The sequence below is a fragment of the Barbus barbus genome (genome assembly GCF_936440315.1).
Source record: "Barbus barbus genome assembly, chromosome: 5".
NCBI classification, from domain to species: Eukaryota; Metazoa; Chordata; class Actinopteri; order Cypriniformes; family Cyprinidae; genus Barbus; species Barbus barbus.
Genome location: NC_136733.1, coordinates 19,305,804 through 19,322,937, shown reverse-complemented (window position 1 = coordinate 19,322,937; position 17,134 = coordinate 19,305,804). Strand labels below are relative to the sequence as shown.

The 17,134-nt window shown below is 36.2% G+C and overlaps 2 protein-coding genes across 4 annotated transcripts in view; both read right to left on the bottom strand.

The window, feature by feature from the left end:
• Window positions 1-14,202, bottom strand: part of LOC306870234 (tyrosine-protein kinase JAK2-like) — a 54,573-nt gene extending 40,371 nt beyond the window's left edge. Inside the window, exon 1 of one of the 2 annotated variants that reach the window (XR_013784236.1) lies at window positions 13,360-14,006. The gene's annotated coding sequence lies outside the window, so the exon portion shown is untranslated. Of the gene's footprint in view, window positions 1-13,359 lie in introns of both variants that reach the window. The other variant, XM_079417380.1, reaches the window with a different exon arrangement.
• Window positions 1-17,134, bottom strand: part of LOC306870239 (mucosa-associated lymphoid tissue lymphoma translocation protein 1-like) — a 1,002,100-nt gene that overhangs the window by 127,119 nt on the left and 857,847 nt on the right. The gene's annotated exons all lie outside the window — the stretch shown is intronic.

Here is a 17,134-nt window from a genome sequence, read left to right as displayed (position 1 = left end):
TGACCTGAACTCATATAGAAAATGAGTGGGGTGAACTGAAGAGAAGTACTAACATGGAGCTGTGAATCTGAAGGATATGGGAAGAGATCAGGTGTTCTTCAAACTCTTCAGGCATTATAGGAGAAAACTCAGAGCTGTTACCCTGGGAAAAGGACATTGCAATAATTGGGTGCCAATAATTGTGGCCAACATGAATTAGAGAAAGCATTTATTTCACAATGAGATTTTCCCTCCCACTTTCAATTGTTTTACTTCAATGATAGGTTGGAATTTTGTGAAATTTTTGAATGGAAGATAAAAAGGATAAACAATGCAGATTTATTTTCACAGCTGCCTTTGCTCATATTTACCAAGGGTGCCAATATTAGTGGAGGGCACTGTATAATCCTTGCTGTTAGTGTTCATCGTCTGTTTGATTACGTCATTAAGTGATTTTTACCGTACATTTCTGCCATATGTACATCAACTTGACATAGCCACCATTCATAAGCTACTACTAATATATTGTAGAATCTTTATTTTTCTGTAAAGCTGCTTTGCAACGATTTGTATTGTGAAAAGCGCTATACAAATAAACTTGAATTGAATAATGCAAGTACACAAGTCAGCAAAATATATAACACTGTGCTAGTGGTTTTTGGATATTTTAATAAAAAAAGCTTACATATTGTGCCTTTAACTGTATATGAAGAGTTCAATTGCAAAAACATAATTAACACTTAATTCTCAAAAATCATGTTTTTTCATTGTGCATTCCAATTAATCTCAATCAAACTGCAGTTGGGTTATTTTGACTGGGTTAAAAAATAACTAAAGAAAACAGCTAACTAACACAAAAACATGATAAAAAAAATAAAAAACAAATAACATGATTTTTGAACATTTTAAGTTATCTGTTTTTGCAAATAAACTCTTCATATATTTATTAACATTGTATAAATAATGAAACAGAACATTTTTCATTTCAAAGGCAAAGTTAAGAATTAGTCAGACTTACTACAGTACATGCAAGCAAAATTCCGACTCTTAAAGGTGGGGTATGTATTTTTTCAAAAACGCTTTAGAAAACCGAGTTGGGCCCAGTAGCAAAACAAACTTGTAGCCAATCAGTAGTAAGGGGCGTGTCTACTCATGATGTGGAGGAGAGAGCGCTCAGTGCACATGACGGACACTAGCCGAGCGACGACAGACAAATAGAGATGGCAGATTAAAAAAAACACTGGACGCAACAAAGCGACCGTTGAAAATCATTTGAAATTTGTGTCAATTGTCATAAATAGAACGTGGCAGCAGTTTACTGTCGGGAATTTGTCATGTCGCAGAGTGGCATCCAGTGTAGACAGCATCACTGATTATAACGATTTCTAGTATTTTGTCACGCCGCGTTGCTCGCGTCCGCTGTTGACAAGGTGTTTTGATAAAAAAAGAAGACCTGTGTAAATATTGGATCAGCTTTCCAATGCTGGAGAGAGCTCGAGGAGTGGGAAGGCCTGTGATCAGTTGCTTTGTTTCTTCTAGATAGGTGAGTAACATTGGTTTTGCTTTGTTTCACAGAGCTAATTGTTGCCTGGGTTGCGCATGTGTGGGGCAGAGCTATCAAAATAGGGGCGAGTCCCTTTTGGGCTTAGGGGCGTGTTTGTTTTGGTGATTTCAAATATCAACAATAGCTACCACGAATCACTTACCCCACCTTTCAAAACTGTTGCTGTATCAAGTAGCCTAAACATTTTTAGCTAGCTGCTCAAGGGAAAAGATATGAAACACACAAAAATTGTTTACCACCAGTATTAGCCACAATATACTAGTCAACATTTGAAGTGGATCACAACCTTCCATCAAAGTTGTCCTAAAACCAAAATTCGTTCTTGTCTTAGGACAACTTTGATCAACTTTTTTGATCCACTTCAAATGTTGACTACTGTATATAGACTGTCATATCATTATCACCTCAGAAATTCCATAACAGATCATCTCAAACAAACCGGTCACTTTGGTATTTCTTAAAGACTAGAGAAGGGATCTGTTCCACTTCTGTCTGCTGTGTGTACCGAACCATCTGAGAGTCATACATGTAGTAAATTTGTCAAAACACTGACTGTGTGAACACAGCCGCAGACGAATCAGAAGAGCAGAACAATTTTGCCTGTCTGCGTATGAAGAATACATTACTGGATCTCTATCAGTGTGCGTGAACGCAAGTATACAAGCTTACACGGTTTACTTCATATATAACCTATTGCAACGCCCTTCGTCATGCTTTTAATTTCACTTCAGGGCTTCCGCATTTCAAGTGAATGAGTCATTGACATTGGTCAAGTCATGCACCTCTGTAGTTTGCTCATAAACCTCTGCCACTGTCTGATATTATATACTCTTCTCCATTATAGATACACAATCTTCCGTAGTCAATGCTCAGCCAATACAGCATATAATACTAAAAATGCAATAAACAAAAAAACAATACAATTATACAATATAAAAATGCCAAACAGTCTAGAGCTGTAGTGAAATTATAGTTACAGGCACTGATTATTGGGGTCTAGACACTAATAGCTCAGGGAGACAATCAGGTCATGCAACTGCCATGTATCTTTCCAAATATCGTCTGTTTGTACTTTGAAGTTGACTGTTTTAAATCTCCACTGATTCTGTGATGTTTGGTTTGAGGAAACAGCGAAAAAAAAAAAACAAATACACGATTGATCGTTTCAAAAGTGACAACTGATTTCACAAAATAATCCAGAAAACATTGTCATTCAAATCGCTGGAAATATTATTAGACCTAAATGGATTTCTTACCTCTAGTCTCAACATAAGTGTTACATCTCTCATCTGTCATTTACATTTAGATAAAATTTGATTGGCTGCTGGCAGCCATGGTTGTTGATTTTTCCAAGTGATACTAAAATAAATTCATGTTCAGTTTTGGTTCAGTAACCAAAAATAAAGATTATTTAATAGCCAAATAATTAACCAAATGTATTTAATATTAAAACTGACCAAGTTATTTTTATTATTTCATTCTAAAACTAGTAGCGAAGAAGAGATGATTGGTTCATGAGGCAGATAGATCTGTCAAGCCACATTAAAATGCTTCAAAACTACATTTATAGTTTGCAATTGTAATGGACTTCATATTAAATGTAACATAGCACAAAGATTATGCTGATAATTACTGTGAATGAGAAGTGTGCTACAAATAATGATTAGTTCTATAACTGAAAATAGCATATACTAGAAAATAAATTCTTGGGACTGAATGAAAAATTAATATTGATTAATCAATATGACAGTTTTTTCAATCACAAACGTTTACCAATACTTAAAATACTTTTTCTAAACTCTTAACACAGCAAAACTCCTACATCACACAGTTAGCCAAATAGATAATTTTCTGTCCAAAACCACATTTTGTTAAATAAATACAAACTCTACATTTCAAAATGCTGAATACCTTTTTCTTCATATATTAACTTTATCAAAACACAGCAAGCCTGATTCAAAATCGAGTCATTCGGTCAAAACATTAGCACTGGTTTCCACAATTAACGGCATTACTTATATCTCAGTGCAACCTGTATAGAACATACAATATGAGATCCATTCAAAAAAATAACAATAATAATCCAGCCAGCAAGTTCATTTTTGTGTGTGCGAGTGGATTCATTTTAGATAGTATGTGTACAGCATAGTGAAGGATCATCAGTACTTTATGGAATGTAAAAGAAAAGTGACAGAATTGCAGCAGTAAAGGCTTTACTGGCAAAATGAAATTGCTGTCAGTGATTAAAAAAAAAAAAAAACACTTTAAATTAATGTACAGATATGTTATTTACAAGTGTGCAGTTCACAAATGAACAATTTTTGGTTTTCTCTGTAATGTGTCAGTTATGATGGACAATGTATTGTTATGAATGTTTTACAATTATTCAGGCTGAATATAGCCTGCGTTAAGAAACTTTTCTTGTGTTTGGTATCGCTGACCAGAAGGCAACAGTTCAAAGAGAGAGTGGGTAGGGTGTGTGGGGTCCAAAGTGATTTTCTTAGCCCTTTTCCTCACTCTGGAGATGTAAAAATCTTGGAGGTTGGGCAGGTGGGCACAAATATTCCTCTCAGAAGTCCTGACTGTCTGCTTTAGTCTCTTGATGTCTGATTTGGTAGCTGAACCAAACTAGACAGTCCTGGTCCAACTACTCCTCTCCCTAGTCCACCTTGTCCTCTCCCTGGTCCAACCAGTCCTTTTCCTCGTCCCAACTATTCCTCTCCCTCGTCCAACTCTCCCTCTTCCAAACATTTTCTTTCTTTTTATGCTTCTCCGTGTTGTTCTGTATTGTTTTGAACACAACTAAACGTAAAAAGTCAAAGTTTAGCTATGTTTCTTCTTGACTTTATTGAGAATCAAAACATATTAAGCTTTTGAAAAATGTTTACCAGCTCAGGCAGATGATTTTAAATAGCTAGTGCCATGACCAAATACCACATAAAGCATAAGAGGAACTGAGTCTTGAGGAAGTGCAATAATATCAGTGCTGGGACCGTCATCATTGCTGCTGTTTGCGATGGCAAAATAAAATAAAACTGGACACAAAGGCCATCAGAAGATTATGAAATTTCATCCAAGAAAAAAAAGTTGTGACTACGACTAAACTGCCAGCTGTGCTTTTACAGTTAAAGCCTATAGTTTTACTATCAGGCCTTGACTGATTGACCATACTCAGAAGGCAGAGTTTTTGGCCAACATCACAGACAGACATTGACTTTAACCTGCACCGTGTTCAATGTGAATATTGGATTGTTCTACAAGCGAACCTTGATTGTGTTTATTTATTAATAACTGACTATTGTTTACACTGTTGCAAGCTTTCAGATTCCCAGTGTGCCCTTTCTATATTTAGGAATCCTCTATGGGATGCAGAAACAGCAACAACTCATTCGCACATGAATGGCTGAAGAAAAATAAGAGGGCCTGATGACAGCAGCAATCTCAGGCGGAAGAAACCTTTAATTAACAGTCTTTAATAATGATTTGATATAGGGGTGTAAGAAAATAGCGATACACGTATCGCGATATTTTGTTGGGCGATACTGTATCGATTCTCCAAAATGGAATATCGATATAAAAAAAAAAAAAAAAAAAAAAAAGAAGATTCATGGCAGTTGTTTCGTTTTGAGTTCATATCCCAACCGCTAGTCTTCATCTCTGAACTTAAACCGTGACAGGAAACACTAGCATCAGGGCACTCCACTAATGTTAGTGTTAATATAGTTCGCTGCCAGTAATGGAGGATGAAAGAATTGTTCCAGCTCTCGCTTCGGTGTACAAAGCTGAAGTGTGGCGCCATTTGGGCTTTTGTGGTAATGTCCGCCCTGGGACCGCGGCGCGAGCGCCACCTCGGTTCTGCCGCTTGCCGCGTCCCGTGTTGAAGAGCCTTTGCGCGGCGGGCAGTTCACACTACACCACTTTACACGTCGGCAGATCGCTGTGCCGTTCAGACTACATGACTTGATTTTCTGTCTTTTAGTCATTGTGGCGTTCACACTACATGACTTTATGTAAATGATCCGCAACCAGGGGTTACACACTACACGAGATGACAACAACTGTCACCCAACTACTCGATTTGGTCCCTAAACCACGTTTTGTCATGAAAACATGTGAGAATTGACCGTTCGCAAAGAGCTTGATTGAAAGGTGATCTGGTGAATGTGAATGTTTTCAATGCAGGTTAACCACAAGCTTCATGTCATCTTCCCACTCATTAAACTGACAGGTCCTTTACTGCAAAAAGACAGTCACTGCGACACTCGCAAAGTGATGAAACTATGGTGCTATGTGCTGTTTAAAACCATTTTCATAGGTTTCACGTTATATTGTGGGCTCGGAAAATATGTAAATGCGCATGCCCAGTAGCCGCAGCTGTATCCCTTCTAGCCTTAACCCCAAATCAGACAGGAGTACATTAACTTCGGTGGACTTAAAATTATGTGTTCCGCGGTTGAAATTAAACACCTTCTGATGTTTATTCATGTTCATTTCGTGCATTAAGTAAATATGAAAAGACAATCGGTTCACGTGTTTGAACTGAGGCAATACAGTGATCTGTCACGACACATTGAAGAGCCACAAAAAGGTATTTATTGTTAGAATTTCTTTAAAAATTACTATTTAAAAGCTAAGAGTCCTGAGACCTTGTTTCATATCAGCAGTAACCTGCTCTGTCTTCTCTGTCGGTGTGTGGTCAGTTTCCTCTCTGCTCTGTGATGTGTTTTTCACTGCGTGAGAACAGCAGTGTAGTGTGAGTGTTTGTCAGTCATGGCAACAGTAACTATTGGTGGTTAATAAAAAATATAGCAGCCAAAAGCCTGTGAAAGATGCTTATGTGCAAAAATATAAGCCTTTTCTTTCAGCGAAGTTGCTGCTGTTTTTCTTCCGGTGACCTCAACCCATGCCTTGCTCTTTCATTGGCTGTAGCTCGTCACCACACCTGACACCACGTGATGTCGAGTCGCCGACCGGTCCAGATATTTGGCATGCTAGATATTTGTTTGGTGTCGACGAGGTGTTGGTGACGCGTCAGCGAGCGTCTTTGATGCATCGTTGTGTAGTTCACACATAAAGATCCCGATCACCCGCAGATTTTCCCCCGATTACAGCCCGACCTGTCGGCGAGCTCGTTAACTTGCAAATCGGGTTTAAAATCCTGTAGTGTGAACTAGCCTTTACTCTCATAATTCGGGGGCGTTTTGTGCAGTTGGGGAGGTGCTCGCGTCACGGTCTCGGCGATTCCACGGCTGAGCTGTCTCATACCCTCTCACTCACAAGCTCTTGTCAATGTGAGCGTCTGTTATTGCAGCTATTTTGATGTTCGTCTCTTTAGTTTTGTTTTCAACTGTGAAACAACGGCCCGGAACAGTGTTGCCACCATGTGGAAAAACTGATGACTGTTAAATAACTTCAGTGAGCATGTGCGTCCTGAGCGTTCGTGATTCCCCCCCCCACACACACACAATCCGCCGCATCCCATGTACGGAAAGAAAATTACGTGTACTACGGAACTCCTTAAAGGGAATAAATACGAGATGGGAGGAAAATATATATTTCAATACTTTCTCTCACAGTTTTATCAATGGGTAATTGTATATAAAATTGCGGGCATCAGGGATTACGCCTGGCATTGAAACTGCTTTTGAATGCACGATAGCTTTTTAGTTTCACTTTCGCTTTCGAGATTCTCGATCGCATGTACTGTAAATAATATGGAGCGGCAGTACTTACCACACATTTTACAAGATCAGATGTTTGTCAGTGGGGCTGAGGATCTGCAAACCATTCGTCATCATCCCGCCAAAAAATAACCAACAGTCACTGATATTTAATGCTTGCACTTTATCAGAACTACCTCCTATCTACTGAATAACAAGATGTTAAAACTTATCAAAATGGTCAAATAATTTAATGTTTTATGTTATGTTACGTTACGTTAAGTTACATATTCACTTTTTACAATGGCAGGGCCTGCCATCTTGTCTTTTTGGCTTGTTGTTTCTGATTGCACTTTAACCCCAAGGGGGAAATCCAGATTAAATCCCAGAAGGGAAAATCAAAACAAAATGAAGTTAAAACTTGTTTTGAACAATTTATTTGTCATAAGCAGATTGATTTTAAGTAGATTTAAATCGTAAATCAGATTTTTTGTAAAAAAAAAAAAAAACAATCAGGGATTTTATTTCTTAGGCCCTGCCCTACATTGTTGTGATTAATTGTGGCTGGAATAATAATGTATCTGTAAAAATAGTTGCCTATTGAAACTGAAACATCTTCATGACTAGATAGACATGGTGAGTTTGTCTTTACTACACGTTAGATGTGTCACTCAACCGAAGAAAATCCTGTCAGATCATCCATCCTTTGAGTAAAAGCATGTGCGGGTTGCCAATCTGGATTCGTCCGTTAAAGTTAACCTTTTCAAATAACAATTGCGATCCTGGACAGTGAGTGACCTTAAATATGCAGGTAATAATAGGAATTTCCCCACTCATTGTTAAAAAAAACAAGCTAATAGACATCATAGCTAGCTTTAGTGAAGCGGTCACTGGAATCTTTCTGTCTCCAGCTAAGCTTTGCCCACAGAAAAACATCAACGTTTACTAACAGAAAAATGGTCTATAGTTTAGAGTAGAGGCAGATTTTTATAGATTTTTTATAGATAGATTTAAAGAACATTTTAATTAGAGATCGACCGATATATCGATTTACCAATATTTTCCCGATATTTAAATATTTTTCCATAATCGGATATCGGTTTTGAAATATTGGATTCACCAATAAACAATCCGATCTTGTGGGTGTTTTGAGAATTGCGCGCAGGATCGCAATTGCAGCGCATCTGAGGGGAGACGAGACAGCAACGGCGTGCAGGTACTTGATTTGCTGTAGTTAGTAAACTATTTAATATTACAGTCATTAATGCACAAATTAGATGTATTACATAAATGCCTGATATGTAGTTTATGCAACTTGGCTCTAAGAAATATTATAAATAAGATACTCTGTCAAGCCCTGTCCCTATAAAGATATAACACAGCCATGAATTGGCGCATGTTGGAAATAAAAGTGCTGAATTGAATTCTCTCTCTGTTGTCTATATGCTCATCATTAGTCTCGTTAGTCTCATTAGTCTCACTCAGCGGGTTGATGCTCAAGAAATGCTCAGCACGGCCACTGCATGTAACTTTTAACAAGATTCACTTTTTTGAAGCACCCTAAATTGTATTAACACTTACTATATAACCATTATTTTGTTTATAAACATCTAAATTAATACAACTCTATGGAAATTAATTATTTATTACTCTGCAAACGATCGCAGTTTGAGTAGCCTATAGTTCTGTGTAAAGGCATAGATAAACCGCGCTGTCAGCAGCATAATTTAGAGCATGCCAGTTGAGAAATGCAATAAAATACAATGCTTGTTATATTCCAATATTCCAGAGAATATTATGCAGTGAATTAACATTATCCAGTGAATTATTCTTCACTCTTTAGCCTATTAAACAGCTTATAAACCTACTAAAACTGTAGTTAAAAATGAAGTTGATATGACTCGTGTCCTTTATTTATTTTCTCCATTTGAAAACATTAGACATTCTACATTTATTTTGCTTACTGCTAATATTAGTGTTGCTGCTAAAGCTTTTTATAAATCAAATAAAATGTTTTTTATTGTTGTAATACGAAGATTAAATTTAACATGACAGGGCTCTAGACTGCAACCAAAAATGGTAATTTTTTGCGAGTTAAAATTTGACGTGGTCGCATTTGTACGAGTGCCAGGTCTGCGCTGCTCCAAAGCGTCTGCTTCATACAGCGCGCGCTGCCAGCCGCAGCACATTATAGCAGGAGTCAGATTTCACTGATCACGTGAAGAGAGGTGCTTTCAGCGCGAGCGCTTCGTGGGTAGAGCCTGGTTCATACTCGCCGCGTCAGCACGAGCGTGAAGGTGCGCGTCGCGGATGGAGCGCAGTGGAGTATTTTGTTTTCAAACTAAAGTAAAAGACCGCTTCTTAAACTAGAGAAGGTGAACATGTTGGTGTACTTGTAGAAAAAACATGCAAGTCCTGTCAGCGACAGCCAGTTTAGTTTTACTTTTCTTTTTGTTTTCGTTTTGAGAAGCTTGTTATCTTTGCTGTTTACCTCACGTTACCCTATGGAGGCTTTCCTTAATTAAAAAAATATATATATTAATATTTATTTGCTTCCTCAGAGTTTGCTAAACATTCTGTAATATACTCAGTATATAGTACAGCATGTGATGTGTCCTGCCATGCCTCGTCTTATTCGTTTTTGTTGATAAATGTTATGTAAGCTAGTTTGTCATTGTCAACGTACTGTTTTATTGTTGTTGTGCTTTTTAATTACGAATAACAATTAATCCATCTTTTCTTTTAGTCTTAAAAAGTTAAAGGTGTATAGATAAGCAAAACAGACAATTATCTTTTCTTGTAAAATGTGACACCAAGATCACAAATTTGAAAGTGAAAGATCACAAAAAAGGAATTCAAAATTTAAATCACAAATAATACCGATGAAAAAGAAAGTTGAATGTTGAACACTTTCGTCACCATATAACTATAAACTATGATAAAAGTTCATCAGCATGCATTGTTTAATCAAATGTTGTAGCAAAAACAAAAAAACAAAAAACAAATAGCAACCAAATTATGTGCTTGTGCGACCAACTGAGAAAGTTAGTGCAAAAGTGAGTTTAGTGGGAAGAATGAGTCTAGAGCCCTGCATGAAAGACTGCTAATTCTCAAAACATTTTTTGTAAAGATGACTGAAAGGAGGAAAAACCAAAGTGAAGTATGGACTTACTTCACGCAGTCATTTATTTACTTTATAACAGTAAATAAATATCGGTTCTGCATATCGGTTATCGGGCATACATGCAAATAATTGGTATCGGTTATAAAAAAATCAATATCGGTCGATCACAAATTTTAATTATAATTGAATTCATTTAAAGAAAAAGCTATTTGTTCAGTAAAACATTGTTTAATTAAAAAAAAAAAAAAAAGAGAGAAAAAAAAAAGATTATTTTTTCCTCCTTATACCAAAACCGTACATTGAACGTGGATTTGCGCAGCTTGTCAGTGAACAACGGCTCTGTGTGGTAAATGCAGCTCCATGTGAAATCAAACACGTGATGGAGATTACCGCTGATTACAGGACCGGCTTTACTGACAAGATGCGCATTAAATATCGCATGCAATATATCGTGCAGCCCTACTCTACCCAACCCTAGTATTCACAAAGATTCGTAAAACAAATGTCTGAAATCTAGGCCCAGTTTCTGATCACCCAAAACCTGTCAAATAATGCTCTTTGTGGACTTTTGCGTTTAGGGCTCCAAGAGTTTCAGTATGTTTTCTCTTGTATCTTATCAGGCTTTTGAACTGAATCAATATAGAGACTTCTAGAAAACGTACAAACCGCACAACATTAGAAACTCAAAACAACCTGACAGACTGCACATTCACAAAACTCATGATGAAACAAGCTACATTCATTTCCTAATCTACTCTATATTACTAAACAGAAGATTTAAAGAACAGAAAGAGCAAAAACCTTTAACAGAGTGATGATCTGCAGAAAAAGACAAAAGTGAGTGCACACAACTTCCTGCGGGGGAGATTTTTTTTTTAATGAAACATCACCTTCAAGCACGGGTGTCTAACCACAACACATGCTCTATTCCTAATATGACCATTTTGCAATGTGAAAACTGTTATGTGGCCAAGATGCACAGACAGACTTGAGCTGACAGAGGTTTATAAGAGTTCCTTTTAACAAACCCGTGCACATACAGTATATGGGCGGTTCTTTAACTACAGGCACTTCTGTGTCACAGGGATTGATTTTTTATAAAACATTTTTAATACAGACTTAAACTTCTGTCATTTTGAACAATGAAGTGCACCTTAAAACTACCTTGGAAACCTTTTTTACCATGGCATCATGAGTTTTTGCTACTTTCCAGACCCAGACTTTGAATCATAAACTGTGAAAGTCTATCATAAAACACATTTAAGCAAGACACTACAGGCATAGCTTTTTTAATGCACTGGTCAATTTTGAGATTTAGGGGTACTTTGCTTGCTTCTTTGCTTCTTCTAGACTAGTGGAACGAAAACAGCCACAACACATTTAAGTGTTTCTTTTACTTTATCTATTTGCAACTGTAGACTTCAGCATTTTTAATTTTAGGCACTTACATACATAAAACCCTCTTGTTTTATTCCCATCTACATTCTTTGGGGGGTTTACAGTTTTTTAATGTCAAGTGTCTGGTTTATATAAAATATTATTCCTAAAAACATGGTGAATTAATCTGGCTGTTGTCAGTATTTTCTGATTCTAAAGAGATAAAAATAGATACCCAAAAACCTCTGAAAAAACCTTTAACTCTCAATATTACGGTCAATATTATTTAGATGATATTAAAACGGGGACATGAAATATAAAATAATTTACACAAGTTATTGCATATTTAATTAGAAAATGTCTCATTTGCATATTTAAACAAAATTTCAGAAAACTTGCAATACAAAACAAATGTCATAAAATTCTGTGATTTTTGTTGAATGATGGTGATATCGATTAGTTACATAACATGCTTGAAACAAGAAGTGAACTTAGACAATAAATGAAATATAATTGTCTAAATATGATAAGTTTTCCAAACATTATGGCTGTTTCATTAAACTTTGGTGTACTTGTTTATCAAATAGACAACACTATAAAGGCGCTAACACTAACACGTCTATAAAGTTATGAAATATAAGGATGTAAATTCAGAAAAACTCACCATAACACTTTACAAAAAGGTCCGATTAGTTAACATTTGTTAATGCATTAACTAACGTTAGTTAATTATTAGCCATGCATTTGATACAGAATGTATTCACCTATGTTAATGTTAGTTAACAAAAATACAACCAGCTATTTATTGTTAGTTAATGCCAGCTCAGTTCCACTGATAATACTAAAAGATACAACTTTTGATTTTAACAACGCACCAGTAAATGTTGAAATTCACAGTAACTAAAATTAATAAAATGCTTTTTTGAAGTTTTTAATTATTAGTTCATAGTAACTAAAGATAACAAATGGAAGCATATTGCTATTTTTTTTATGAATAGAACATTTTTATTGTGTAACTTTCAGCCAAACAAAAACATAACTTAATAGTCTATATTTAGTACACATAAAATGTTAGCTATGAAATTAATCAAATAGTAATTGTATATTATAATGTATTTTATGTACTTTTATAACAAAACAAAATGTTTAAAATGTTATTCCCAAAACAGAATGTCATTAAACTCAGTCCATAATAATGATGTGACGGAAAACACATTGACTTTCAGAAATAAGAATTACAGTTGTATGCATATTTCAAATTAAGAGGTTAAGTTAGGGTTAGGTTTATTTTCCAAGGTAGGGGATAGGGTTATTTATTTATTTTTCAGAAGTGCCCATACCTGAAAAAACACCCGTATGTATATGTATATATATTATTCATATACATATACAGAGTTATGAATGAATAGAAGTAAAATGAGAGGAGCTGACATTTCCTTCAGGTTCCGGACTCATGTTCTCAGTGAACCAGTGTTGCAAACTGGTTGTACAGTTACATAAAAATATGAATTATACATGGCAGCATACACTGAATCTAATCTACAAAATCAACATACGGCCTCACAGGCTGCAATACACAAGTACGAGTGTTTTACCGCAACAAGCCCATCTGCTCAATAAAAACAACTAACGTTACTGTAAAGAGAAATACTTACTTGCTTGTTTGGGGTTGCTGAGCTAGCGAGCACTCATTGCCAACTCGCGTAACGACCAATGCACTTGAAACTTCAAATATCCGAGCGAAACAGTCCTTTAATCCATGCTGCTGCATTTACTTCTAATATTTCGTTGCTCGGTGTCACTTACGAGAGTGTTGACGGTGTGTCCATCCTGTTAGCTTTCGTAACATTTGACTTGTTGAAGCACAGCTCGCTAAGATGTTTAGGGTCAAGTTTAGACAGCTAGCTGCGCGTTAGCATGTGCTGTTGTTGTCCCTCTTATTTACAAAACATGAGCACAGGAGCACTTTTGCATGCTGTCTCAACTTAATACGACGACGACGGCATATGTTCTTATGGAAAGCCACTTGATGGATATGTTAAGGACAAGACATGTCTTAAGATCACCAGTGGAGTGACAGCTAGCGAGCATGCTAACTTACCCGACATGACAGTCAGGACTGTCAGCAGGTCATGCTTTAACAAACCACTTTTGTGTTTGTCTTTAAGTGACCGATGCTTTGTCTATCCTTTCGAAAAGAGTCAATAAAGACGAGTTTTAGTTTCCAGCACGCAGTCTGCGTGTTTCTCTGCTGTCTCATATGCAGGTGGCGCCCTGAAGTTTACACGACACACGGAGTCTCAGCGGGAAGTGTCTCAATACCGAGTGTCATGCCTACCTAGACAACATGTCTGAACAGCAAATGTTTAGCTGACCTGCTTATAATTCCCCCAAATCTGCCTATGGCGCCCTGAAACGTTTAAAGGTTTTGAAAACACAACCCGTTTGTAACAGTAGAGTGATTCACTGACCCTTTGCTATCACCTTCATCAGATCACAATCAATTATTAACTCTAGACCCTCCCAGCACAGATCTTTTAGATTAGTCGTGCATTTTATAGGCTATTTGGCCATTTTGAAATGCATGTTTCAGGCTGGGTGTCTTGGTTAAATAATTGCAAGTAGCCTAAGTGAAAGCAAGGATAGTTAACTTGTCCTTGATACCGATTCTCTGTTTGACCTCTCGGTTAGGTTTTAGGTGAAAGCAAAGTATGTTTGCTATACACATGCTTCACTGCATATTCAAACTATTCAAAATTTGCAGTCCAAATGTCAGTCCATTTACCCAAACACAAAACAATGTGATTAATACATAAACTTACAGAAAGAATGGGGAAACTTATGTTCCTTTTAGGAAAAATCAAATATTTAGCCACTAACAATGGTTAATGGTTTTTTAACCAAGTTGTAAGATATGATCATAATAAGTAAAGTTCAAAGCCTGCCCAGCTAACAAAGATGTTCTAAGTATTTGCTAACATTCCAATAAATGTACAAAACTTTTTTAAAATGTTATCTGAATGTTCAAAACGTTATTTTTGTTCAATAAAGTTAAACATTTTTTTAATGTTATCTGAATGTTCAAAACGCACATTTTGTAAAAAAAATAAAATAAAAAAAGTTTTAAAAGCATTTTTCTTGGTTATATAAAATAGAAAATCTATGGAGGATCTGTCCATGTTGAACAATTCTGAACCTTGGCAAAACCTTAGCATTTACATTTTACGATTGATTATTATTGTTTATATATTTAATGAGACAGATGGATACTTAAGCTGCACTTGAAATGTCATTGCACTACATAAAAACAAACATTTATTTTAAGAGACTGTAATACAATTTTTCCTCAAAACATGTAAACAAAAAGAAGATCAGATTTTGGTGTTTGAAATCATGTCAAAAAACATAATTTACTTGCAGATATCAGTTGGTTTGATTTTTCTAAGGCAGTTAAATTCAAGCAGTTTACAAGTTACACCTATATACATGATATCTTGTCCTTGACACATGACACATGACACTGATACACCTACATGATAAATGAACAGAAGAAACATACATCATTTATAATTTGAGTGTCTTTGAGTATTCAGTCACTAGAGGGAGCCAGTTTCCTCTGTAACATCTAGAAAGCGTCTCAGGACTTTGGAAAGAGATATTACTAGGCTTGTTAAAAATACCTTACTGTTGCAAATGAATATGATACAGATATGTCTGATTTACCTGAACTTTATGTATTGAATACATCTCTCACACACAGCACTACGCATGGCTGGGTATTATATTCCAGTCATCAGGGTTACTGCAGTGCAGTGTCTGACATCATGATCAGTGTTGCCTTTTCCTGGGGATATCCGTCACAAACACAGAGCCTGAGAGTGGGATGGGAACAGGAAAGCCCTCACTTGGAGGAGGGTGGGCTGTGCCGTAAAGGTGAGATTTTAGCAAGGACAAATATTCCCTCAGACACAACTTTCAAAGCCTGCTGGTACTCTTATATTCAATTCACTTTACTGGATTAATGCTGATTTTCTGAAGGACAATACACAAAAACTGAACGCAATAATGAGAGTGAGAACATATGTGAAACAAAATGCTGTTTAAATTATTGATTGGCCTTAAGAAGTTATACATTTGATTGCATATATATAAAGATTGCAAAATATGTGATCTTTCCCTCAACTAGGCATCATTTATTTCTCTCTCTCTTTCGCTCATGTCTGAATTTATGAGGTTGAGCAAGTGGAGCTCATGCCCTACAGCTGTTGTGGTTCAAGGGCAGGAAGCAGCTTTGTTCCCACACAAAGGTACACATCAAACACACAGACCAGTACACACACACACACACACACACACACACACCTTGATCTCATTTACTCTACTGTTCAAAAGTTTGAGAAGTTTGAGTTTTAATATAAGAAATGAATACTTTTATTTAGCAAGGAATGAATAATGTGATCAAATGTTACATTATGGTTACAAAATAATCAAATAAATTCAATTAAATGCTGCTCTTTTGAATGTTCTATTTATTGAAGAATCCTGACAAAAAGACTTAAAAAATCACAAAAATAATAAACAGCAAGTGTTCTCAACATTGATGATTAACAAATATGTTTCTTGAGCACCAAATCAGCATGTTAGAAAGATTTCTAAAGGATCATGTGACACTGAAGACTGAAGTAAAGGCTGCTAAAAAATTCAGCTTTGTCATCTCATGAATAAATTGCAATTATTTTAAAAATAGAAAAGCTATTTTAAATTGTGATAATATTTGGCAATATTACAAATTTTACTGAATTTTTACTATAATCATAAAGACTTTTGAAAAGTAGTGTATATGACCAAATATTGCACTTTATGTCAAACTTAAAAGGTGGGAAGAGAGTCACCATCACTAAATTTCCCATGTTAAATAAATAGGTCAGCAAAAGACTAAAAAATAGCACACTAATTGCAAGGGCAGTGCCCTGGAGCAACACAGGGTTAAGTGCCCTATCCTCAAGGGCACTACAAATGACCTCGCATAACAAGGACCTGTTTAACAAGGATTCGCATTTAAAAGCAAACATAATTTGCGTGCTAATTTTGCAACAAAAAAATGGTGTAAATTCAGTTAAGATTCCTAGTAAACTTTTCTTAAATTTGTGCAGTTTTGTTTGATAACAGATCACACTACATATAACCAAAATAATGTATCACCCTGCTCAGTTTTTAAAACCTGTACAACATGCCAACTTTCCACAGGCAACTGTTTTGAAATATCTACCTCTCTCTCTCTGACTTTCTATCTGTGTATACGCCTATGCTGGGAAGAAAGGCTCAACTCTTTCCCACGGTCCTAGAGCACGTGGTTTAAAATTGGATCCTGAATGATCCACCCTCCCCATTGAAACGTCACTGCAGTTCAGCCATTGAGATCCTGTTACA